Below are 27,953 nucleotides of genomic sequence, written 5' to 3' on the forward strand. Positions count from 1 at the left end.
TTTGGGCCTCTTACAATTAAAGTTGCTGTGAACATTCATGCACAAGTCTTTATATGAATGCGTGCTTTCTTTTCCTTTGGGTAAGTGCTTCCATGTGAATTGCTGGGATCATATGATAGGTATGTGTTTAATTTCTTAATCTCAGGAAACAAACTGAGGGTTGCTGGAGTGGTGGGGGTGGGAGGGATGGGGTGGCTGTGTGATAGACATTGGGGAGGGTATGTGCTATGGTGAGCGCTGTGAATTGTGTAAGACTGTTGAATCACAGACCTGTACCTCTGAAACAAATAATACATTATATGTTAAAAAAAAAAAAAAAGAAGATAGTAGGAAGGGAGAAGTGAAGGGGGGAAATCGGAGGGGGAGATGAACCATGATAGACTATGGACTCTGAGAAACAAACTGAGGGTTCTAGAAGGGAGGGGGGTGGAGGGATGGGTTAGCCTGGTGATGGGTATTAAAGAGGGCATGCATTGAATGGAGCACTGGGTGTTATACGCAAACAATGAATCATGGAACACTACATCAAAAACTAATGATGTAATGTATGGTGATTAACATAACATAATAAAATTAAATTAAAAAAAAGAAACTGCAAAAATGTTTTTCAACATGTTCATATCATTTATATTCTCAGCAGCAGTGTATGAAAGTTTCAGTTCCCTCTATTCACACCCAATCTTGGTATGGTCAGTCTTTATCATTTCAATTTATTTTTTATTTAATATAATAGATGTGTAGTTGCAACTCATTGCGGTTTTAATTTGCATTTCCTTACTGACTATATTGAACTCTTTTCCTATGCTTATTTGGCATCAGTATACATTTGGTGAAATGTCTGTGAAAATCTTTTGCCCATTTTTTTATTGGGTGGTTTGTTTTGTTATTATTGAGTTTTGAGAGGTTTTTAAAAAATATATTCTGAGCGCAAGTCCTGTATCAGACATATGTTTTACAAATATTTTCTCCCAGTCTGTAGTTTGTCTTTTCATTCTCTTAACAGTGTTTTTTGAAGAGCAGACGTTTTTAACTTTGTTGAAGTCCAGTTTACCAATTTTTTTAATAGATCATGTTTTTGCTATGTTATTATAAGAAATCTTTGCATCATCCAAGATCACAAAGATTTTCTCCTCTATGTTTTCTTCTAGAAGTTTTCAGTTCTCATTTTTATATTTAAGTCTAGGATCCTTGTTGAGTTAAATTTTGTATATGGTATGAGATATGGACTGAAGCTCTTTTTAGGGGGCACACGGTTTTTCAATTGTTCCAGACTGTTGAAAAGACTATCTTTCTCTACTGATTTATCATTATACCTTTGTCTAAAATCAGTTATCCATATAGGTATGGGTCCATTTTTGAATTCTCTATTATGTTTTATTGATCTCTTTGTTGATCTTGGTGTAATCCTATACTGTCTTGATTACTATAGCTTTAAAATAAGTCTTGAAATCAGGTAGTATCTGTCCTCCAAAATTATTGTTCTTCAAAGTTGTTTTGGGCATTCTAGGTCTTTTGCATTTCCATATGAATTTTAGAATTTGATTCTCATTTCCTACAAAAAAAGTCCTGTTGAGACTGATTGGGATTACAGTAACTCTATAGACCAGTTTAAGGGGGAATTTGTATCTTAATTACACTAAGTCCTCTGACCCTCTGACCCTCTAATCTTTATTTAGGTCTTGTTTAACTTCCCTCAGCAATGTTTTGTCATCTTTGGTGTACAAGTCTCTCACATCTTTTGTCAGATTTATCCTTGAGTGTTTCATATTTTTTATGCTATTTTAAATGTTACTGCTTATTTAAGTTCAATTTCTGATTGTTGCTGGTATTTAGACATACAATTGATTTTCATATATTGATTTTGTGTCCTGCAATTTTGCTAAACTTATGTTTTAGTTCTAGCAGATATTTTTGTAATGTAATCAGATCTTTTTTACATGGACAATCACGCTAAGAATAAAGAGTTTCACATCTTCCTTTCCAATCTGAATCCCTTTTATTTATTTTCCTTGTTTGATGGTACCAACTAGACCTCCAATCCAATGTTGAATGGAAGCGGTGAGAGCAAACATCCTTGTCTTGTTGCTGATCTTGGGAGCAAAGCATTTAATCTTTCACTATTAAGTATAATGTTAGTAGTAGATTTTTTGTACATGCCTATATTCATTTTCTGTCGCTGCATAATGAATAACCCCCAAACATAGCAACTTAAAGCAACATTTATTTAAGATTTTATTTATTTATTTGAGAGAGACAAAGTGAGAGAGAGAAAGAGGGTGCACAAGTGGGGGGAGGGGCAGAGGGAGAAGCAGACTCCCACTGAGCAGGGTGCCCAATGTGGGCCTCGATCCCAGGACCCCAGGATCATGACCTGAGCTGGAGGCAGACACTTAACCCACTGAGCCACTCAGGAGCTCCTGGCAACAAACATTTATTATCTCACCATTTCCGTGGGTCAGGAATCCAGACATGGCTTAGCTGGATGCCTCTGCCTCAAGGTTTCTCACAAGACTGTGATCAAGGCATTAGCTGTGCTGTTGTTTCATCCAAAGTCTGAATGCAGGGAAGATCTGCTTCCAAGCTTACTCATGTGGTTGTTGGCAGGATTCATTTCCTCACAGGCTGTTTGATTGTGGGTGTCAGTTCCTCTTTAGCTATTGACCTGGGGACTCCATCAGTCCTTTGCCACATGGGGCTTTCCATAGGCAGCTCAGCTTCCCTCAGAACAAGCCAATGAGAGAACATGAGAGGGCAAGCAAGATGAAAGTCACATTCATTTTGTAAACTAATCTCAGAAGTGACATCTTATCACTTTTGCAGAATTCTATTTGTAAAAAAGTGAGTCATCAGCAAGTCTGGCCCATACTCAGGGAAAGGGCTCATAGAAGAGGCAGGGAACATTGGGAGCCATCTTAGAGTCAGCCTACCACAATGCCCTCTATCAAGTTGAAGAAATTACCTTCAGTTCTTAGTTTGCTGAGAGTTTTTATCAAAACTGTATGTTAGATCATGTCAAATGAATTTTACTTCATGTGGTTTCTTTTTTAGTTTGTTCATATGGTGACTTTTTAAAAAAGATTTATTTATTTATTTGAGAGAGAAAGATAGAGTGAGGAAGAGAGAGAGACAGAGAGAGGTGGGGAGGGGCAGAGGGAGATGGAGAGAGAATCCCAAGCAGACTCTGCGCTCAGTGCACAGAGCCCAACACGGGGTTTGATTCCACGACCCCAAGATCACCACCTGAGCTGAAACCAAGAGTAGGTTGCTTAACCGACAGCGCCACCCAGGCATCCCTGCATGGTGACAGTTTAAGGTTTGTTTACACTGATTTGATTTTCAAATGTTAAACCAAGACTGAATTCCTGAGATGAACAACACTTGCTCAAGATGTATTACCCTTTTTATATATTGTTTGATTCTACTTGATAAAATTTTGTTTATGATCCTTACATTTGTGTTAATGCTATATGAGAGATATTGGTCTGTAGGTTTTCATTTGTTTGTTTTCTCATCATGTATTTTCCTGGCTTTGGTGAGAGGATGGTAGTGTTGGCCTCATAACACCAGATGGAGGATAGTCCTTCCTCTTCAGTTTTTGGGAAGAGTTTGTGTAATAGTGGTATTATTTCTTCTTTCTGTATTTGGTAGAATTTATCAGTGAAGCTATTTGGGCCTAGAGTTTTCTTTGTGGAAAGGTTTTTAACTACAAATTCAATTTTTCTAGTGGATATAGGCCTATTCAGGTTATCTATGTCTTATTAAGTAAGCGTGGCAGTTTGTGTCTTTCAAAGAATTTTTCCATTTCATCTAAGTTGTCAAATTTGTTAGCATTAAGTTGTCTGTAACATTTCCTTCTTAACCTTTTAATATATGTACGATAGGTAATGTCATCTCTCTTATTCCCAATACTGGTAATTGTGTCTTGTCTCTCTTTTTTCTGGCAAGATGTTTACCAGTTCTGTTGTTTTATTTTTCAGGTAAAGAATTATTGGTCTCATTGATTTACTTTTCTGGTGTTTTGTTTTCTATTTTATTGATTTCAGCTTTGACTTTTATTAACTCCTTTCTTCTGCTTACTGTACTTTTATTTTCTAGTTTCTTAAGGTAGAAGTTTAGGTCATTGATTTAGACTATCTTTTTTTAAAAAGATTTTATTTATTTATTTATTTATTTATTTATTTATTTATTTAGAGCATGAGTGGGGGGAGGGGCAGAGGGAGAGGGAGAGGAAGGATCTCAAGCAGACTCTTTGTTGAGCTTAGAGCCCAGCATAGGACTCAATCTCACAACCCTGAGATCATGACCTGAGTTGAAATCAAGAGTCCCTCACTTAACCCACTGAGCCACCCAGGCTCCACTGAGACTATCTAATATAAACATTTAGTGCTATGAATTTCTTCCTAGGCACCACTTTGGCAGCAGCCCATGAATTCTAATTTCCATTTTCATTCAGTACAAAATACTTTATAATTTGTCTTTTGATTTCTTCTTTGATCCATAGGTTACTTATTTATTTATTTATTTTATTTTATTATGTTATGTTAGTCACCATACATCATTAGTTTTTGATGTAGTGATCCATGATTCATTGTTTTTCTATAATACCCAGGGCTCCATGCAGTACATGCCCTCCTTGATTTCATGGGTCATTTAAAAGTGTGCTGTTATTTAGTTTCAAAATATTTGGGAATTTTAAAAATATTTCTGTTATTGATTTTTAATTTAATTTCATTGTGTTTAGAGAATCTAATTTCTATGACTTACATACTTTTAAATTATTGACACTTGTCTTATGGCCCAGAATATGGTCTGTCTTGATAGATGTTCCTTGTGTTCTGGAAAGGGAGATGGTTTGATGTTCTTATTGAATGGATGGTTTCTATAAATGTCAATCAAGTAAAGTCATTTGATCATGTTGTTTAAGTCTTCTATATCCTTGCTGATTTTCCATCTGCTTGTATCAATTATTGAGAGGGAATTATTAAAATCAACTGTAATTGTGTATTTGCCTATTTCTCCTTACAGCTCTATCAGATTTTGCTTCATGCTTTTTAAAACTGGCTTATTAGGTCAATAAATGATTAGGATTGTTATGTCCTCCTGATGCATTAATCCTGTTTTCATTATGACATGGCTTTTTCTATCCCTGGTAATATTCCTTGCTCCAAAATATACCTTGTTATTCATATAGCTACTAAAGCTTTCTTTTGACTGATATTAGTATGATTATCTTTCAACATTCTTTTACTTTTAACCTATTGGTGTTATAATATTTAAATTGTATTTCTGTTGGTAGCATCTAAGTGGGTCTTGTTTTCTTTGTCAATCTGATAACCTGCCTTTTAGCTGGATTGTTAGATCATTTACATTTAATGGGATTATTGACATTCTTTGGTTTACATCTACCATCTTGCTATTTGTTTCCTGTCTATTCATCCCATCTGTTTTTTTTTGTTCCCATTTTCCCTCTTTTTCTGCCTTCTTTGTATTGAGTTTTTAAATTTTATTTTACATCTTTTGTTGACTTATTAGCTATAACTTTGTTTTATTGTATTAGTAGTTGCTTTAGGATTCATACCATGCATCTTTCACTCATCACAGACTACCTTCAAGTGACACTATATCACTTCACACATAGTATAAAAATCCTACAATAAGGTGTCTCGGTGGCTCAGTCAGTTAAGCGTCTGCCTTCAGCTCAGGTCATGATCCCAAGGTCTTGTGATCAAGTCTCACATCAGGCTCCTTGCTCAGCAGGGGAGCTTCCCTCTCCCTCTCCTTCTGCCTCTCCCCTTGGCTTGTGCTCTCTCTCTTTCTCTAGCTCTCTCTCTCAAATAAATAAATAAAATCTTTAAAAAAATATCCTACAATAACAGTCCTATTTCTCCCCTCTCAGCTTTTATGATATGGTTGTCATATGCTTATGTTTAAAACTCTATTATACATTGGGTTTTTAAAATTTGTTTGTGGGGCGCCTGGGTGGCTCAGTCATTAAGCGTCTGCCTTCGGCTCAGGTCATGATCCCAGGGTCCTGGGATCGAGTCCCACATCGGGCTCCCTGCTCGGCAGGAAGCCTGCTTCTCGCTCTCCCACTCCCCCTGCTTGTGTTCCTGCTCTCGCTATCTCTCTCTCTGTCAAATAAATAAATAAAATCTTTAAAAAAAAAAAAATAAGCTCTTTAAAAAAAAAAATAAATAAAATAAAATTTGTTTGTGTTGTTATCAGTCAATTATCTTTTCAAGAGATTTAAATCATAAATAAGATTTTCACAAATTTACCCAGGTAGTTACCATTTCTAGAGCTTTGCAGTCCTTTGTATAGATCCACATTTCTTTCTGGTATTGCTTTCCTTCTTCCTGAAGACTTCCTTTAATATTTCTTGTACTGATGGTATTCTGGTGATTAATTCTTTCAATGTTATATCTTAAAAAGTTGTTATTTTGACTTCATTTTTGAAAGATGGTTTTGACTACACATAGAATTGTAGGTTGACAGGGTTTTTTTTTTTTTTTTAGTACTTTAAAGATGTTTTTCTACTGCCTTTGAGTTTGTATTGTTTATGACAACAAATATGATGTCATCCTTACCTTTATTCTGCTGTACATAACATAGCATATTCTCTCTGGCTGCTTTTAAGATTTTCTCTTTATCACTGATTTTGAACAATTTGATTATTATGCACTTTGGAATAGTTTCCTTATTTTTTGTGTGTGTGTTTGGGGTTCATTGAGATTCTTAGATCTCTGGCTTTACAGTTTTCATCACATTTGGAAAACTTATACCTATTGTTTCTTCAAGACTTTTTTCTGTTCCCCCCTTCTCCCTCAAGGACTCCAATTACATACCCTTTGTGTTGCTTGAAGTTGTCCCACAGCCTATTAATGCTGTTTTCTTTCCTTCCTTCCTTTCTTTTTTTCCTTCTTCTTTTTTTTTTTTTTGAGTCTTTTTTTCTCTATGTTTTTCATTTTGGATAGTTTCTATTGCTATGTCCTAATATTCACTGGTCTTTACTCCTGCTATTTCTAATCTTCTGTTAATCCCATTCACTATTTTGTTTTGTTTTGTTTTTGTCTCAAACACGGTAGTTTTCATGGTATTTTCCATGTTTTCTCAGGTATGAAAGTTTGATTTTTTTAAATTTTTCCTGTTTCTACATATAGAATATAGTAATAATAACTAGAGTTTTTATCTGCTAATTCTAATATCTGTGTGCCAACACTGGGTTGGATTTCAGTGAGTGATTGATTATTCTTCTATTATGGGTCTTATTTTCCACTTTTTTTTTGCCTGCCTTGCAATCTTTGATTTGATGCCAGCCATTTTGAATTTTACCTTGTTGGATTCTAGATATTTTTATATTCCTATAAGTATTCTTCAGTTTTGCTCAGGGATGTAGTTACATTATTTGAAAATAGTTCAGTCATTTCAGGTAGTGCTTTTATGATTTGTTAGGTAGGTCTAGAGCTAATTATTCCCTACTAAGGCAAGAACTTCTTGAATACTCTACCTATGCCCCATGAATTACACCTTTTCCCAGCCTGGTTGGTGATTACATATTATCCTGGCTCAGTGTATTAGCCACAGTTATCTCTGATTTTCTCTGATGGTTTATTCACACACATGCTCTGATCAATACTCTCCTAAGTACTTGAGTGGAACCTTTTGAAGATCGTCACAGAACTCTCTCATTGTGCACCTCTCTCCTTTCTGGTATTTTGACCAGCTATCTCTAGTTACCTTGGTCCTCCCAGACTCTCAGATCTGTCTCCCCAACTCAGGGAGACCACAAAGCTCTGCCTGGGTTCCCCTTTCTGCACCAGAGCCTGGAAACACTCTCAAACAGTAAGGCGGGGTGATCATAGGTTTCACCTCATATCTTTCCTTCTCTCAGGGATCACTGTCCTTCACTGTCTGATTTTCAGTGACTTGAACACTGTTGCTTCAAATATTTTGTCTGGTTTCTGTGATTGTTTCAGGCAGGAATATAAATCTGGTGCCTCTTGCTCTACCCTGACTAGAAGTGGAAATATGATTATTCCATTTTAAAATGAAGAAATGATCTCAAGAGGACTTAGTGCTGTAGTAAGTGGGAGAGCTGGAATTCATGCCCAGTTCTTTTCACTCCAACTTCAAAAACATCATCTTAGAAGTATCTGTATGGCTGGAGAACTCAGGGCTTCCCCCCTCCCCTTCCCAGCCTATGGCTTTTCATAATTGTTCATTTATGTTCAGCCCTTAATTTTGTTTGTTTGTCTTTAGGAGTAAAGGTGAGCAACTATTTGGGACTGTATATCTATTCTCCATCTCTCTTTTCAGGGAGAATAATGTCCTTAAAGAGCTTCATTCTTTAATGACTGGTATTTGTTGTGAATCAGTAGAGAACCTTTCTCTCTGTGTTTGAACCTTGGGTAAATGTTCAGCTTCTGTTCTTATTTCTTAGGCTCACTTTTAGGTCATATACTTGCCCAGGTCAGAATCTTTGTTTCTTCCTCTGGAAAAGTACTCTTCTGTCATTCTCTCCATCAAATTCTGGCCCTCATTTCAACCCCATCCCACGCTTTATTTCTACTAGGAAAACTTCCCCACCTATGCAATTTCTACCTCTATAAAATCATGCTAGGTTTGTTTGGACAAGATGCTCCGAAGGTCTGTTCCAGCTCTGAAGCAAGTTTTGTGGGGGCTAATATTACTCCCTCCCTTTTCTAAATTACACCTTTTGGCATAAATTGATTCTGAATTATATTCTAACTTTGTACCATATATCCTATGCACTCTGTCTGGCAAGTTGCCCATCATTAATAAGTTCCAAATAAATCTTGTTGAAAGAAAGGATGAATGGCATTTTTTCCTACTCATTCAATGTATGCCTTTTTTTCCTTCTTAACCAGAAAATAAGTTTCCTGAGGGAAGAGCTAATGTATTTTGCTTATTTGATATTACATATAGGACCTACACTTTGTTAGGGGCATTGTTGAGTGTTTGCAACGACTCTGATTCCAAGGAACCACCAGCAACCTAATTTCCAGAATCATGGTACCAGGCTCAGGTGATAATGCATAGTCCCAGAGTAAATATATGTTGAATGAACAATGAGATGGCTCTGGAACAGAGAGTTTAGCAAGATAATCATGCTTACACAGAGAAACAAAGATGCAGATAGTGCAGACACACTCAAATTTTATTGTTTGTTTGATACATCTGCTCCTTTGAGGCTTATACTTAATGTGAGTCTGTTGAATGATTTACAGGTATACTCATGCACCGAGATGAAGGGCTTTATTATAAATCTCCCTCCTTGTGCTGTAGGATACTGTGCATTTTTCAATGCTGTAAACATAAATAGAAAAGTGTTTTGTCTGTGACAAGGACAAATGTCAGTTGGCAAAGCTCTTAAAGATGCAGACTTTTGAATTTGAGTTCTCATTATTATAGTGTCCTGATTCAAGAAGTAAGAATAAAAAATGCTTTATACTTATAAATTTTATTCCATAAACCTTTATAATAAGGAAAAAACAATAAAAGTTATTGTATAAAAGTAATACATGTAGAAAATAGTGTTAAGCAAAAATAAGAAAATAAAAGCCATTCCTATCTCCAACATAGATAACCACTGATAACATTTTAGAGCATATTCTCTCAGTCTTTTTATACACATATTTAATTCAAAAATGTAATTACACTAAACATATCATTTTCTCCATGCTTTTTCATTTAGTGACATGTAAACTATTCAGTATATATTCATAAAAATTCTCCAGATCATCATTTCTCACTGCTGTTTAGCACTTCAATGTATGGATCTACTGTAATTTATTTATACAAACCCTTAATTTGGGTCATTTTTGTGATTTTCAGTATTTCTGCTGTCATGAAATTAGAGGAATAAGTGTCCTTGCAGCTAAAGCTTTATGTACATCCCTAATTATTTCCTTAAAATAATTCCCTAAAAGTGGAATTCTTGGGTCAAGAAGTGTGCAAAAATCAAAGGTTTTTGACACCAAAACTACCTCTATTCCAATTTAATCTCCCAGCAAGGCATGCAGTACTTTTTAAATGTGATTTCATTTGTACTTATAACCTTTATGCAGGAAAAGTTTAAGGCATCCATATTTAGCAGTTGAGGAAATCAGGGTGCAGAAAAATCAAGAGCATGTAACATTAACACCACAATTGTAAGCCCACTTTCTCCATTCCTTGTACTCTTGGAACAGTGTTCATTGCATCTCTACCAGTGGTATTTGGAAAAACTGAGTCTGGGCTATTCCTTGATCAAAACTAGGATTTATTAGGCAAACACATACTGAAAACAAAGTTAAACAAGCTACAAAGCTTATGACGGTAATAGGTCTTTAGGCTGGTCTTTGCAATTTAAGTTATTTGCCATCAGGAGGCAATATAAGTTCACTTCCCCCTCCCCGGCAAGAAGGAAATGTGGTTTTCCTGAGAAGCTAGTCTCTCTCTCTCTCTCTGTCTCTGTCTCTCTCTCTCTCTGTTAGACAGGAAGTAGGATTTATTGGTGGCCATGAATAAGGAGGGGGCAGTGCCAAGTTTCTCATGAGTGCAGAGACTGCCATTTGTCCAGGGGGCCACGATTAAGGATGTATTTGACCCCACAGCCTTCTGGGAAGAGCCACTTTTCAGCCACCATGTCTTCAAATTCATCTGCATCAAACTTAGTTAAGCCCCACTTCTTGGAAATGTGGATCTTCTGGCAGCCAGGGAACTTGAACTTGGCCCTGTGTAAGACCTCAGTCACATGCTCCTTGTTCTACAGCTTGGGACAGATGGACATGATGACTTGGCCAATGTGGACCCTGGCCACTGTGCCCTGGGACTTTCCAAAGGCACCCTGCATACCTGTCTGGAACCAACATAGGACATCTTGTTGATAAGGATGAAGTGAGAGGGGTAGAGCCACCACTCAGACGTGAAAACCATCTTTGTCACAGCTTTTCATCCCGTACTTGTCGACACAAATACGGACAGCCTCCAGGGCTTCAGAGGAGAGCAGCTCCTATTCATCTGGTTGCAGATCTTGGCATCAGGGACACCTCTGCAGGAGTGAGGCTTTGGATGAATGACTTGTTCTTAACAATACCGGTAACATTGGGCAGTGTACAGCCCATGGCAACACCAGGATCTTCAGTGACACGCCAAGGGCAAAGAGAAGATAGTATCTTTTCTATCTCGCCACTTGTTGCGTAATTACAAGCTACAAAACTTTGCTTTGTATCCAAACCGACATTTATGAAATTAGGACTTCCAGTTGAATTGGTTCAAATCAAGATTGAAAATAAGTTTTGTATATTTCTTCATGAAATCTCAGCTCTTCCTAAAACTGTTTTTTTTTTTTTTTTTTCATGGATAAGGGATTATCTCACTATATGCTTTGGGCTAGACTTAAAGAAGTGAATTTCTTTTTTAAAACAAGATTCTAACTCCAGTATAACTTTTGGCTCTTGATCTAGTTAAGTTTGTGATCTTTAATTTTGCAAGATGCCACTGTGGAAGAAAAAACAAAAACAAAGACACAACTGGATGCAATTCATCACTACCAAACAACACTTTAATTCTTTACAACCTAGGAGACGCTCCCTTAACCTGATAACTGCTTTCCAATTTTTAAGCTTCCTATTCCAAGGTAGATTGATTACAAAAATGGCACAACTGTCCATGCTCCCCTGAATCCATTCCCTTTGCAACCTGACTTGGAAACTTCTCCCATCAAAGGTGGTGTTTGTATCCCCATCCCATGAAACTGGACTAGCCCTGTGATTTGGTTTGCCAATAGAATGCAGTAGTGTTGCAGTTCCAAGCCTAGGCTTCATAAGGTCCGGTGTACTTCTCCTTGCTCTCTCGGACCCTGGAGATCTACGTGAACAACACCGGACCAGCCTTTGGGGACATGAGCGGTCACAAGGAGGAAAGCCATCTCAAGCAAGGCCATCACAGACCAGCCAGTGCCTAGCTGCTCTGCCTACTAACCACTGATACATGAGCGTTTCCACATGGCGATCATCTTAGCTTAGCCCAGATAGGAAGAACCACCCAGCTGATCTACAGATTTATTTTTTTGGCTGGGGGAGAGAAATTGTGTTGCAGGGTTATTTAAAACAATAGATATCTGTTACTTTGGGTCTAAAGCAATTGAGCCAATAATGATTATTACCATTCCCCTGACTGGGATTCAGAATGAAATAAGTCTGGGAGAGAAAAGATTCTGTTTCTGAATTGGCAGGTTTTGTAGATACAGATCAATGAAGTGGTCTGGCTGTATTTATATACACTGACGATTTACCTCCTGATACTCTTTCTGATTCCCACTAGTAATGCTTAGGAATTAGTTTAAAAATATTTCATTGGCCTGGTGTCCAGCTACTCCCAATCATATGTCATGGCCACATTAAACCATTCCTTGTTCCCCAAACATACCTCAAACACAATAACACTGGCATGCCTTCACTTCGACCTGATCATCTTTTCTTCTTTCTCTCTTTATCAAAATATTTTGGATAGTCTATGAATCAGCTGATTTCCTGATGCATGTTTCACAGCTCCTCTGTGAAACATGCATCTTCATCCTCCAGTATAATAAATTTCTCTTTCTTCTCTACTTATTTTAATACCTATTTTGTAATGCTTGTTTCAGTTTGACTTATAGTCAAAGATCTAAAATTCTGCCAGTATTAGCTAATCTTGAAGACTAAGAAAAAACAAGGCAAGTTTCAGATAGAGTTTTAGATATTTCCTTGTAGAATATGGTTATGATTTTCTGCTTTTGGGGAAAAAAGAAGAAAAAGTCATTTTAGCCATATTGAGAGTTCAGAAAGGGAGCGTATTTTGGCTTAAACTATACCGTGGAATCAGAATTAACTTTGTGCTGGTCATTATGCCATAGCCAAATAATTGTTCTTATTTTTATTATTAAATTCTATTTTTTAAGAAGAAAAATGGAGTAGACCTCTACTCCAGAGAGAGAAACAAAAAAGGCCTGGCTCAGTTCTGGTCAAGGGGAGTAATCAGTGGAGGATCTCATCAGTGTTGTGGATGCTACAACTAGGATTCCATCCATCTTGTTAAGGGACCCAGACTCAAGCCTCTGACCCCCCTTCGTGCAGGATCAGCACAGCTAAGCCCTGATCTCATCTAAGACTCGAATATCTCCTTTCCTGTAAACCACTTCTATCCTGAGAGGAAAAAGCTACAGTTTATAAACATTTTTATTGGTCATATTTTACCATATGGCCAAGATGTTTGATGCTGGTTTGTTTAAAACACACACCTAAGTAGGTGTCTTTTCCCTGGTTAAAGAACTTTTTATGATAATGCTTCATTTAATTGAAACCCGTTAGCGAGCTGAGAAGTGAAATCAGTTTATGAATCAACGAGCAAATCTAGAAGCCATTTGGCAGCGTGGAGTCACGGCCATAAGACGTTCGATTCCAGTGGCTAGCATAATGCCTGGCCCATAGAATAAACTCAAAGGAAGTTTCTGTCTGCAAAACAAAATGGATACAATTGAGTTAGCAGAGTTTTAAATGACATTGACTAGAACATCAATAGAAAGAATAAAAAGAAAACTGATTTTATTACAAAGTCACTGTGGATCAATAATACATAATAACATGGGCACGAGAAGCAGTCAGTGACAGAAGACATTCAATGATTCATGAGCACATTAAGTTCATGAAATAATAAGCCCACACTGTTACATACTATCTTTTTCTGAATCAATAGCTATGGAATTGAATAAGAAAGTAGAATATTTTCAAAAGGTGCAATAATAGGGGTGACACAGCTGGGCAGAGTTGCTTATCTGGAGGATATCTCCACTATGTAGCTACATAAGAATAAAAAAAAATTCAAAGGTTTAGCATGGAATGAACCCAGACATGTTTCCCATGACAAATTCAGTAGACACATTGGTGGGCTGTGATTAATTATCTTGTGTCAATGAATGGTTCTCTGCTCAAGCATCTCTTTTCTAAGATGGAAAAATCTTATATGCTGACTTCGTTTCCCCCCTTTCACTGGGTCATGGAGGAAGCAGTGTGTTAACAGCAGTGTGAGCACCCCAAGCCCCCTCCCACTGCAGGATTCTGACTAGTGTGAGCTGAAGACAAATAGATGACTCAGATATCTAAGGAGAGAAACGACAGTCAGTGGAACTTATTTTCTGACCCTGCCCTGGACAATACCATGTTGTCTCCTTCAGCAACCAAGTTAAGTTTGCAAAGGGATCCATTCAAAATCTCAAAATATTCCCTACCTAAAATAGTCCTTACTCTGAACAAAGATTCTCATCATACCTTTTATGTCAATTCCTAGAGAGAGTTGTTTTCTGTCTGTCTGTCTGTCTCTCTCTCTCTCACACACACACAGACACATACACGCACAGACCACAAACATCAGTCTCATAAACTCGTACATGAGAAATGTAGATCTCAGAAGTCAAAAATGAAGCATGATTCTAAACCATATGGAAACCTTTATCTGGGTCTTTATTTGAGTGTGTCTTTTTCTAGTTATGTTCGTGTGTCCATGTGGGTTTACAGGTGTATTCCTGCATCTTGTGCTAATGCATCTGGAGCCTCTCCCAATCCATCTCTCTCTCTCTCTCTCCAATCTTCTTTCTTACTTATTCCAGCAACTATGGACAAGAGAGAATGGAAATGCGTATATATTTTATTTGCTTTATTTACTGAATTTTTTTATCTTCTCTATTCTTTTTGTATAACTCAGAAAAGTCTAATGTTATATATTTCTCTTTTAAAAACAATAAAAACCCAATTAAATTGCCTTTTCTGTATTGATTACCAATGGTTTCTACCTCCCTTGAGCCACTGATCCTGAAAAGAATCAAGCTTCACCTTTGTTCTGAACTTATCTTTATAAAGTCAGAGTTTTCCTTTTCAGAAAAAAAGGAAATTTTTTTCTTGCAGTCAGAATTTTGGTTGTCACTGTTTCTGGACTTCAGTTCCTGACCTTGCTCTGTTAACAATGAGAACTCATGTTTCTATGTCTCTGTAATTTTGTGCATACGTCTTTGTATACGCCTGGCCTAAATTCCAGTCCACCCCTGGCACACTTTACCTCCCCCTTTTAAATGAAGGATTCTGCTTAGGAGACATCCTTTTTTTTCCCTTTTAACATTCTTATGTAGCTAAACAATTATCTTGCCTTAGAACCTCATTCACTTCCTGATGTAGGCAGAAAACAGCACGTTCTAAAATTACAGCATCTTGGGGATAGAAGGGATTAGTCAATGTATCTAATTTAACTTAGTTGGCTCCCACTTGTATTATCATTGGTTTAAAGGATAAGGCAAGAAATAGGGCTCATTAGTTGTTCAACTCTCCAAACATTTGTCAAGCCAGGCCCTGGCAAACACCAGGGATTCAGAAATGATTATGTGCTTCTTGTCTTCAGGAAGCTCATAATCTAGTGGGTGGAAAAGAGAAGTAAACAGTTACCGATGATGGAGATCATTTGCATGAGAGGGAGATACTGTGGGAGCAGAAAACTCAGCCTTGGGGCATTTTTAAAAAAAGATTTTTAAAAAATTATTTATTTGACAGAGAGAGAGAACATAAGCACGGGGAGAGGGAGAAGCAGGCTCCCCGCTGAGCAGGGACCCATTCCCCGTCCATGGGGTGGGGATGCTTGATCCCAGGACCCTGGGCTCATGACCTGAACTGAAGGCAGACGCTCAACCGACTGAGCCACCCAGGTGTCCCATCCCAGGCTGGGGAGCATTTTTAGGAACGGGATGCCTGACCTGGGCCCTGAAGGAAGAAGCATCAGAGATCCTCAAACTCTGGAAAGAGTCTCATGATATTCCAAATGCAGTTGCAGTCAGAGAAGTTACTATTGGAATAACTGTAAAAATGTCACCTTTATACTCAAGATAGCACGTCATGGTGTCTGTGTGGTTTATCGGCAATGGCAGGCTTATTACTTTTAATGCTGTAATTTTCCCAAGGTCACCGTTCTACTTTCCCTGTTATATGTGTTACATAAAACTGCACTTCTTCGCCTTTATTGGAAAAAGCAAAAATGCCTGTAGAGGAAGTTGCTTTTTGAGAATAGCAGACTTTCCATAAAGGAAATGTAACCCTCACACATTCACTTCATTATGCTTCGCTCCCTCCGTCAAGGCTGCCACTCTCACAACAGCTCCTTCTTTCCTTCTCCCCCCCCACCCCTTGAAGGTCTCTCCTGTTGCCCTGGAGTGGTGATCCTGGCTGGACTAGGAGGACTTGGTCCATGCTCTTATTAAAGTTACGACTCAAAGCATAGATTGAAAATTTTCTTTTTTCTTTTAAAGATTTTATTTATTTATTTGAGAGAGAGAGCACATGAGTGGGGGGTGGGGGAGAGGGAGGGACAGAAGGAGAGAGAATCTTAAGCAGCCCCAGGTGGGGCTCGATCCCAGGACCAAGAGATCATGACCTGAGCCGAAGTCAGCCACATAACCGAAGGAGCCACCCAGTCGCCCCTAGATGGATAATTTTCTAATTATCTTTCGCTACTGGATATTTCAGCCAAAAGAAGTCCGTCTTCATAGAAGGCCATTAGAAGTGTCTGGAAACCTAAGCTGCTTCCGGTGTCCTTGTAGTCCAAGAGCAGGGACTGCCCAGCTCTGATGAAACCTATTCTATACCTGGAATGTTAAGGAATAGGTATCCATTCCAGGGGCTGGAGAAAGAGAGGAGTAGGCTGTGGGGTCAGAAGAGGAGTCACGGGAACAGCTGAGTGGAAGAGGAGCTAGAAAACCGAGCCTTGCCGCCAGACTGCCATGTTTGCTGCAGTCTGGTGAGGAACAAAGAGACTGGGCCGAGGTAAGAGCAGTAGTGGGCACTAGGGGCACTTGACAACAGGGTCTGCTAACTTGGGCTCCCTGGCATACCTTGTGTGCCCGTGCAGGCTGCAAAAGCCAACTCACTCTAAAGAGTGCCAGTTTTGCAGCCTCGCACCCCCCTCGCTGCCAGGGCCATGCCTTGGCCCCCATTCAAGCATAAAGAGAAGGTTTCTATAATTATCGTCCCAGTGCTGGCATTTGCACACAGCTGTGTTATCACACACAGATCTGCCCAGGCCCCGAGAGGGGGTTCCAGAAGACGAGGGCTGCTGTGCTGGACGCTGCCCGGCTTTAGGAGCCCCCAGACCTTGCCCGGGGCCCCTACCGGGACACTGACCCAGGGCCTGAGGGGTTTGCTTTTTGACTCTCTGGTGGGTTTAATTTTAAAAGAAAAAAACAAAAGCACCAGTGAAATCGCCTAATATCCTAGACCACAGAGCCAACTGTGAGCAGGCCTGAAGGTCGGAGACTGGCAGAGCTATTTTCTGGAACTTGCAATGGCCGGTGCCCCTCCTGCATCAGCTGGGCCGAGGGAAGAGCACAAACACTAGAGGCCCGTGTATTCCCAGAGGCTCAGGTCTGGACATGTATCCTGCTTTCTAGGCTCCAGGAGGGGAGGCTGGGAAAGAAGAGAATGACTTCTCACTGCCAGCTTTGGATGACAGTGAATGGATTCTCTAACTCTGGTGCCTTCTCTCCCACTGTGAGGCATGGGGGCCGGAGCAGAGGAGTCTCAGAATTTTCAGAATTAGAAAGGGCCACAGATGTTTGTGAGTCCAACCTCCCACTCAGTGTGGCTTCCCCCTTGGAAATATCCTGAAGCTGTCATCCAAGAAGAAGAAGGCTCTCCTTGGCTGCTACCAAGAACTGGCTGCTCACTCCTTGGTGAAATATCTCTGATCCTTGAGCATTCTTGCTCCCTTCACTCTACAATGGAAAGAGAAAAATCATACTAGGGGTCTCTGATAGGCTTTACACCTATCAAGGGGCTCCCAGGGCCCTTGGGATCAAGTCCACATTCACAACAGCTCTGCATGTTTGGCCCTCCCCACTCTCGGCCTCATCCTTGATGATATCTTCTCAACCACCTAGAAGAGAGAGACACTCAACATTGGGTTTCCTTTCATTTTCTGGAATAAGCCTCTTTTGCTCTCAGCCCTCCAACCCTCTCACCTATGAATTCCTCTTCTGGGAACAATCCTGGCCAGGTGGTCCTATCTCTCCCTGCTCATCTTGCAAGTCTTTTTCTGGGAGGCCTCTCTAACTTCTAACCTAGATGAACTCCCTTTGCTCTGAGCTTTCGAAGGACAATGCTTGGCACGTAGTAGAGGCTTAATAAGATTAGCTAAATGAGTACCTGAATCCAATCTTCCTGTAATTTCTACTCTCTTGTGTTAATTCCACCCTCTTCCATATGACAGCCTTTGAAATATTCAAAGGCCATCATCCTAATCATTCCAGCATCCGTATGAATCTGGTCCCAGCAGGACACAAATCACACACTCAGGCAGGGTAATTGAGGACAGAATGATAAAAGGGGATTTACAAAGATGGGAGCAGGGTTAAGTGAATCTGAGGAGCACCCCAGAGCTAACAAGAGCAGGATCTTAAACCTGAAGGGTCAAGGGGAAGGAAAGCTTACCGGAGGCCAGAAAGAGTAGCTGAAGCTGGAGAAGAGGACCACCCAGCAAGCCAGTAGGGAGGCAGCCAGGGGAATAAATACCCACTTCACGCTCCTCCCACACTCTAATCTCCCCTAGTGCCTCCCACTGACAGGTAAAGGGCAGGGAGCCTCTTAGGATACAGAGCCCAGTGGGAAAAGATGGAGAATAAATGAATAGGGAGAGACAAATGAAGAATACCCAGTACGATCATCCAATCCCAACAGCTACCCCAAATCTACTCTTGCCAGACTAAACAGCTTGCGTTGGTTCTACTACTGGTCACAAGGTGGCCTCCTTATTATCTAAGTCAACTACCATCTGGATAGGTTCTGGATTGCCATTCGTTGCCTGTCCTGAGGCACTGGCCAGGAATACCACTATGCTCCAGACATCAGCCAGGGTAATGGGTATCAATCTCAGCCACTCTGAACACTACCTTTGTATTAATGCAGGTTTAAAACCATAGTTCCTTGCTTGTTGAATGCATTTTAATTGTTTTTTAATTGGGTTTGTGATCAATTAAATCCCCCAGGCTTCCTCACACAAACTACTGTGAAATCAAGCTCTCTCCTAAACTGTACTCATGTCATTGATTTTTGTTTTAACCTAACTGCAAGATTTTACATTCGTCCCTGTCAGATCTTATCTTATTTACTTCTGTCCATTGTTCCAGATTATTAAATCCTTATTTTGTTACCTAGTGTAGCAGCTTTTCCTCTCCACTTTGAGTCACTAGCTAATTTCATTAGGCCGCTCTCTTTGTTTTCATCTGTACTGATGATGACTGAACAGAATCGCAGACAGCTGGGTGCTGAAGACCTCCTCTGGTTGAGAGATTGAGCAGTATGGTGTGGCATTTTACCAAGGGTGGGGAAAGAGAACATTATTTCTGCAGTGGGTTGGTGGTATAGTGGGAAGTAAAAGATCACGATGAAATCATTCTTGGGAAAACCCCGGATTACACAAGTTGAACAAGTTTCTTTCTTTAAAGTATCCCTTAGAGTTATTAATATGCTAATATCTATGGACTAGGTCTGGAATCAGATATTCAAGGCTTTACCACATTGATTTAACTATGGAACACTCACGCGTGTTTGTGTGTGTGCACATATTTGCACATGAGTGCAAATTGCCCAGGATAGTGTTTCATGAACTGCGTCTTGGGAAATGTTGACTGTGGAACTAACAGATCTGAGTTTCACCACTTACCAGTTTGGAGCAAGGTATTTAATCTCTCTAATCCTCGGTTTTCTTATCTATCAAGTGGGCATAAAAGAAGATCTTACCTCTTAAGTTTGTGGTGAGAATGAAATAAGATAATGCCTGAATGAATCAGTACCTCTTACCACACTAGGATAGTAAATACTCACTACAGGTTAGCTGACATTAAACAATATCTGTATAATTATAATTATCATTAATGTTATTTTGACATTGATCCACTGGTTAGGCTCTGTACAGCAAATATATCAAAATATAATAATCTAAACAAGCTAAAAGATAGACAGGAAGCTAGAAATATGTTTCTAGTTTATATGACTTATATGACTAGTAAATGATGAATATTCTAAATAAATGAGAAAATTCGCACAAATCAATAAGAAAAAAATAACATCTTAACAGAAAATAAGGGACATGAACAGATAATTGACAGTAGAAGAAATGCAAGGTGGTCTTAGGTTGGAAATTTTTATTTTTATTTTTTATTTTATTTCTTTAAAGATCTTCTTTATTTATTTAAGAGAGAGCGTTTGTGTGTGCATGCACATGAGCAGGAGGAGGGGCAGAGGTAGAGGGAGAAGCAGACTCCCCACTCAGTGGGGCTTGATCCCAGGACCCCGAGATCATGATCTGAGCCAAAGGCAGACATTTTAACCAACTGAGCCACCCAGGCACTCCAGAAATTTTTATTTTTAATGAAAAGACTTCACTGCTGGTGCCAGTGTGAAATGATAACCACCACCACAATAACAATAGCTAATGAGAATTTAGCATTTAGTATATATTGGCCACTGTCCTAAGCATACTGTAAATATTTACTCATTTAATTCTCACAGTGAAAACTGTGAGGTAGATTTTTTAAAATTATTTTTACTTTATAGGTGAGAAAACTAACTACAAAAGATTATACCATTTCTGGAGCAATTTTTGTGAAATCGTGAAATTTTTGATGGTATCCACTGAGAGCCTTAAAATAGGCATATGCTTTGACTTGATCTAGTAGAAGCTGTGATGCATTGCCCAGATCCTCTTCAGGGCTTATTCCTCCAGCTGCTGCCATGTGATGGTCCTCAGCTCTCAGCCCTCACTAGAAATTGTTCTCAGCTGGAGACATCCATCTTGCCAATGTATGACTTTGGACCAGCCCATGTGCAATGACCCGATGATGCAGAAATATAAAGGCCTAGCTTCCTCACTGCATATAGGACAACTCTTTTGGGCCATCTCTGCTGCAGAGCTTCCCATGGGGTCAACTGAACCTTTGTTGCGGTTCTATCACAACTGAACTTCCCCCTCTGCCCAGTCCTGCTTTCCCTCCTCCTTTCCAGAGGTTTTGATTCTAAGAGTACTTCCTAGCAAAGTTCTGCAAGGTAATCTCCAACCTAGTGTCAGCTTCCTGGAGAACACACACTGCAACACCCAGTCATTTAACGTCTAAGAATATATCCTAAGTAAAAGCCTACTGTGAATGTAAATAATTACATATGAGCCCTAGTGAATGGTAAAACCACAAGAGGAAGGAACCTAGGTCCCTGAATTGATGCATGAAAAATTTCATCCACCAGTTTCAGCTTGGATCTCCAAGCCATAGAGAGCTGGAAAGAGTTTTGCTTTCATCTTTTCAGCAACAACAAAAGGGTAAACAAACTTGAAAGCAATGGCTTTGTATTGAACATGGGAGACAACTGAGATCAGAGGGCAAACAACTGACCTGAAATCTGGAGATAGATGGGTGATGGTGGGGAAGAACAGAATGTTAGCATTTACTTACCTGGCACAGAGGTTGCCAGAAGCCACATAAGCTGGGAAGAGGATTTAGCTAGAATTTTTTTTTAAATCAAATTGCTGAAGGCGGAGTGTGGGCTAGTATGAGAGTATAAAGCCCCTTAGGTGCAGACATAGAAAAGCTCACACCTTCTTGCAGGATTTTCCTATTGGTACCCACAAGTGCTCACAGAGGGGGATGGGGAGAATTATAGCACCTGCTCAAGACAGAAGCTAAAGCAGAACATCAGAGAATGCCAGCCTCCCCCATACTGCCACCACCATACTAACATGTGTCAAGTGAAAATAATAGTGGAATACAGCTGGGAGAGCTGCAGAACGAAAATTATCTTTGAGGAGCATGACAATGAGAAGACCCAAAGCCAAGTAGAAAGCAAACTTCAAACTCAGCCCATCTCACAATTATGTTACTACAAACTTTCAGACTAAAAGCATAGCAGAAGGAATAGCATGCTCATCTCCAAGCACTAAAAAATATATACCTTAGTACCTACTGTCCTACATAACATGTCCAGCTTTCATCAAAAAAAAAAAAAAAATTGAGAGGCATACGAAAGGTCAAGGGAAAACACAGTCTGAAGAGACAAAGCAATTATCAGAAACAGTTCCAGTTATGTCACAGATACTGGAACTAGTAAGGAATTTACTCTAATTAACATGTTAAAGGCTCTAACTGAAAAGGTAGATTACATGCAAGGATAGTTGATTTCATCAGAGAGATGAAGACAATAAGAAGAAACAAAATGGAAATGTTAGAAATGAAAAGCATGGTAACAAAGATGAAGAATGTCTTCGAGGGGCACATCAGTAAACTCAACACAGCCAGGGGGATAATCAGTGACCTTGATAATAGATCAGCAGAGATTATCCTAACTGAAATACAAAGAGAGAAAAAAAGAGCGGGAAGAAAAACAGAAGATCCAAGAGATATGGGGCAGTACCAAATGATACAACACGTTTGTTTCAGAAGGGAAAGAAAGAACAGGGCAGAAGAAATATTTGAAGAAATAATGAAACAATGGCTAAGAATTTGTCAAAATTAGTGGCAGACATCAAATTATAGATCCAAGAAGCTCAAAGAAGACTAAGCAAGGAGAAAACAAAACCTAGGTGTATTGGTTTCCGGTAGCTGCTGTAAGAAATTACTACAAACTTGGTGGCTTAAAAAAACAGTGATTTCGTCTATCATAGTTCTGGAAGCCAGAAGTCTAAAATCGGAATCATGGGCCAGAATCAAATCAAGGCATACTTTCTTTTGAGGCTATGGGGCGAATCTAGTCCTTGCCTCTTTCAGCTACAGGTGGCCACTGACATTCCTTGGCTTGGGGCTGAATCACTTCAATCTTGAAGACCAGCATCTTGAAATCCCTCTGTTCTCTCTTCACAGTGACTTCTCTGTATGTGTATCAAAAGTACAAGGGATGGGAGGATGAATTAGAAATATACTGTTACATAGTTCTGACATTACATGTGAAGCAGTGTAATAGTCTTTGTAGGTAGACTCCAATTATAAACCAATAAACATGTTTTTAAAAAGGTATAAATAATAATTCAATAGAAGAGATAAAATGTACTCACAAGAATGTTAAATTATACCCAGAGAAAGCAGAAATGAGGAAATAAAAAAGAACAAATGGAGCAAATACAAGACAGCTAACAGGATGGTAGATTTTAATCCAACCGGGTATAAGCCCATTCAGTGTGAATGGTCTAACACATCAGCTAAAAGACAGAGATTTTCATATTGGATTAAAAAAAATTAGGACTCAACTATGTACTGTTTATAAGAAATCCCCGTTAAATATAAAGACATAGGTAGGTTAAAAATAAACCAATGGAGTAATGCATACCATGCAAACACTATACAAAAGAAAACTGGAGTAGCTATGTTAAGGACAGCAAAAGTAAACTTTAGAACAAGAAATATTATCAGGATCAAGAGGGACATTACAGGGGTATCTGAGTAGTGCAATTGGTTAAGCCTCTGACTCTTGGTTTTTGGCTCAGATCAAGATCTCAGGGCCATGAGATCAAGTCTCACATGGGACTCCATGCTCAGTGTGGAGTCTGCACGAGATTCTCTCTTGCTCTCTCTCTCCCTCTCCTTCTGCTCCCTGTCCCCCTCTGCACTGTCTCTCTCTCAAATAAATAAATAAAATCTAAAAAAGAGGGACATTACATAATGATAAAGTGGTCAATTCTTTAAATAATCTTAGGTATGTGTGTGCCTAACAATAAAGCTTCAAAATATATGAGGAAAAAAAGGGTAGATCTGAAAGGACAAATAGACAAATCCACAATTCTAATTGGAATATATTGATTGATATTTTGCCTACAAAATATCAGGACACCTATAGATGATACACTATTAACCAACTTGACCTCGTTGACATTTATAGAATGTGCCAAACAACAACAGCAGGATATACATTTTTTCTAAGTGCACATGGCACATTTACCAAGATAGACCACATTCTGGGCCATAACACAAGCCTTATGACATTTTAAACAGAAGTCATACAAAGTATGTTCTTGGCCCATGCCAGAACTAAGCTAGAAATCAATAATGAAAAGCTATTTATGAAAATGTCAAATATTTGGAAATTAAACAACGCATTTTTACATAATTTATGGGTCAAAAAGGAAGTTTCAGTGGAAGTTAAAAGTATTTTGGCTTAAATGAAAATGAAAATACAGCATTTCAAAATTTGGCTGATTCTAGGGCTCCAACAGAAAATCACCCTAAAGCATCTTGTAGTAATAGAAAGTAAAAAGTTCTCAAACATAAATTAATTAATAAATAAAAATAAACAGAAAAGAAATTTTAAAAGTTGGAAGCATGTCAAAAAGATGCAGGAGCCAGCCTGAAAGTGTTCCCAATGATCAAAGCTGGAAAGATTTGAGCAGCAAAATAAATAACATAAATTTTGGATTATAAACCCAGAGAGCAAATAAATAAATATCCATGATTTCACACGGATATAAATAATTGAATAAAAAATAAGTGGGGAAGAAAGGAAAAACTTGTTATAATACAATTCCAAAGAATACATGTCGAAGGAATGAAAGAAATAGAAAATCAACATTAGAATACCATAGTAATAATTTCTGCAGGCAGACCCCTGATGGATGCAAAAATTAATGGGAAAAACTTTAAGGAGACAAAAATATTTGCATGGCCTCAAAGTATCTCCTCCTAAATATTTATTAATTATGGTGGTGGTTTTAGCACATGTCCACAAAGTCCTGGCTCCTCCTTCCTCCAGAAAATCGAGCTTAGTTCTCCTCCCCTCAAATACGGGCTGGTCTTGGGGACTCGCTTCCAAGGAATGGTGTATGGGATGGATAAAATCATAACTTTTTGGTGGAGAAACTGACAGACACTGCCTTAAGCAAGAGAACTGAGGCTAACATAATCAGAGATAAGTCATGTGAGTATTATGTACCCCCTAATATGATGTGGTAAGAAGGTGTTCTTCTCCAGGATCCATAACCCCAATCCAATCATGGGAAAACATCAGACAAACCCCAGTTGCTGGACATTCAACAAACCACATGTCTTCAAAAGTGCCAAGGTCATGAGAAGCAAGGGAAGACTGAGAAACTGTCACAGATTAGAGGAAACTAAAGAGACATTACAAGTGAATGCAGCGTGGTATTCTGGGTTAGACCCTGGGACAGAGAAAGGACATTGGTGGGGAAACAGGTGAAATCTGATTCAAATCTGTAGTTTCGTTAACAGGGTCATACTGATGTTAATTCCAGAGCCTTAATAAATGCACCATGATTATATAAGATGTAACGTTAGGAAGAGCTAGGGAATGGGTATCTGAGAGCTCTCTGTAACATCTTTACAATTCCTCTGTAAACCTGAAATTATTTCAAAATAAAAGATGTTTAAGTTATCCATATACTGAGTACTCCCACACTGGACTTGTATGTAAGAAATTAAATTCTATTGTGTTAAGCCTTTGAAATTTTGAGGGTTTTTCTTAATTGAAACTAGTGTCATCCTAATACACTTCTGATCATAATTATCAGGCAGAATCTTTTCGAATTTAATTCTATTCCATGAATACACACTTGACCACTCAATCAAGAAGAGATTGCATATTTGTTATAAGTTGTTATAAGAGATCCAGAAAAAGTTGACCAGCTGCTCTTTTTGTAATTAGTTCTCCAAAATTAAACCCTAAATTATTCTCCACTTTGTCTTATGTTTGTTATTTTTATCTTTACAGCTATATTATAAGTACAACAAGATGCTGGAGATGAGAGTGCCTAGAGAACTCTGAACTTGAGCAGGACCTTGAATGACAGGGAAGATCTGGCATCGTAAGCTCAGATGCTTTCAGGGGACAGGCAGGTAATACACATGTTTGAATGGGGCCTGCTAGGAACCGCAGAATGCATGTTCACCTAGAGCTATTTCAATATAGAATTTTGAACATTACGCCAATCAAATGAAAGAGGTCTGCCATTTAGAATGGTCCAAGGGTAAGAGATGACGCTTGGTGATGTAGATCCTATGGAGGAGAAAACAGAATGCCTTTCAAGTAGGAGGCCTCTCAAGGTGAAAGGTGGGTATAAGCAGAGCAGGTTCAGAGGATGATGGCAATCTAGCCTGGTGTTTAAGGAGAGAAGGCAGCATGCCTAGGGCATTAGATCAAGAAGGGATTTGGGTGGTCATGTAACTAAGAAGTATGCAGTGTGACTCTGTGTAGTCTAGGGGTTCACAGAACCCTCCTGAAGTCTGGGGAGAGGGGCTTCTGAAATTTACCTCCCAGACCTGTTTAATTTGAATAGGTATTTCCCTGTGACAGGTATTTCCCTGTGACAATTTATTTGAATAAATAGTTTCATGTCGAAAAATAGGTTTGAAAACTTCTTGATCTAAGAGCGTTAAGTCTTTTCATATTATAAAGAGACCCAAGATATTGAAGTGACTTGTCCAAAGTTCCAAATTTATATGGATTCCCTTAGATTTGGCCCCAAAGCCAGTCCCCTTCCCACTATGCAGCCTCATTGTGGATGTCTGCATAGGCCTGGAATAAATTTGCTCCTTGGGAGGACCCCACATTTTATTTTATTTTATTTTATTATTTTTTGCCCCCTGAGCTTCATGTTAGGTGCTGCTCTGGAATCGAGAATTTAAGAAGGAAGGTAAGACTTTGAATTCTTTTCATCCATTCCCTAGGTGAATAAAACATCTGAAAGCAGGTTTTAACAAAGAGTAAAGAGCAATGGACATTTGAGAGACAGACAGTAATAACAAAAACAACAATTATAATACCTTGTGTCTACTGAATATTTGTTATATGTTCAGCACTGTCCCAAGCACCTTACAAAGATTTTCTGATTTACCCTCACACCAACCCCAGTAGGTAACTAGTATTACCCCATTTGATAGGAATGAAAGTAACACCTCATTAGAGAGGTTAAGTAATTTTCCCAAAGTCTAATTATATAATTATTAATCTTTTATTGGGACCTCTTCGATAGCAGCTAAGCATGAATAAATCTATACATTCCCCTTCACTGTTTTGTCCAGAGCTGTGTTTGCTGCTATGAGAACTCTAGCCTTCTGTTGATGAGATAGTTGCTCCCAGCAACCCCCCGCCTACCCTCCCCCAGATAGGCTTTAAAAAATGGGATCTTCCTGAGTACAGTAAAAAGGGGTGAGCAGATGTAGGTAAAAATGTTCCTGTGGAGCTAGCATCTCAATGTCAAGGCAGTAGGCCACATAACACTGAGAATGAGGGAGCCCAGCTGTAGTCTGCCTCTATCAAATGACTCAGATAGTTTTCAGATGTGGTGGGTGGGATGCAGCTCAAAGCTTGTTGGACTTCAAACATTTCCCCCTCTGTTTAATACATCCTGTGTGTTCTCCAGGGGAAATGCAACCCCTTATGCTTCTGTGATTCAACACAGTTGTTGCTTTTAAGTATATTTGAAATCCCAGGGGTCCCTCAGGCAAATCCTTTTAAGTGAGAAAGCTACATTTTACTGAATCAGATAACTCAATTTTGAGTTCCAACAAACTTGGGATGTGATTGGAAACTTTCAACCATTAAAGTATGAACTGACGTAAAAGGTAGAAAAGCACATCTCATCTTTGCTTGTCTGACAGCAGAGGCTGAGAATGTTCCCTCACTCACCATTTCATTGTATAGGAGGGCAGGGAGGGGGAAATATAGAGCTGGAGAAGCGAATTCCCACATAGCCAGGGTAGGAGACTTAGTTACTGCTCCTGTCTCATCCACTGGAGAAGGAAGTCATAGGATTACAACCCCTTGGTTGTGGCTTGATAGCATCTGGACCACCACTTCCCATGGTACCCTAGCAGTGGTTACTGTTTGAGTTTGAATCCAGTCTCTGCAACTTCAAACTGTGTGACTTCTGGATCCACTTAATCTCTCCAT

The 27,953-nt window shown here is 39.0% G+C and overlaps 1 long non-coding RNA gene and 1 pseudogene across 1 annotated transcript in view; one reads left to right on the forward strand and one right to left on the reverse strand.

The window, feature by feature from the left end:
* The window catches only part of LOC145717973 (uncharacterized), a 52,915-nt gene extending 26,323 nt beyond the window's left edge, over positions 1-26,592 (forward strand). The window contains exon 3 of the long non-coding RNA XR_014141495.1: positions 25,773-26,592. This is a non-coding gene — a long non-coding RNA (uncharacterized LOC145717973). The remainder of the gene's footprint in view (positions 1-25,772) is intronic.
* On the reverse strand, positions 10,553-12,888 carry LOC102745972 (large ribosomal subunit protein uL16-like; annotated as a pseudogene).
* Positions 26,593-27,953: the final 1,361 nt, after the last annotated feature.

The sequence above is a fragment of the Leptonychotes weddellii genome, chromosome X, assembly GCF_054177405.1.
Source record: "Leptonychotes weddellii isolate Sample4059 chromosome X, ASM5417740v2, whole genome shotgun sequence".
Lineage (NCBI taxonomy): Eukaryota > Metazoa > Chordata > Mammalia > Carnivora > Phocidae > Leptonychotes > Leptonychotes weddellii.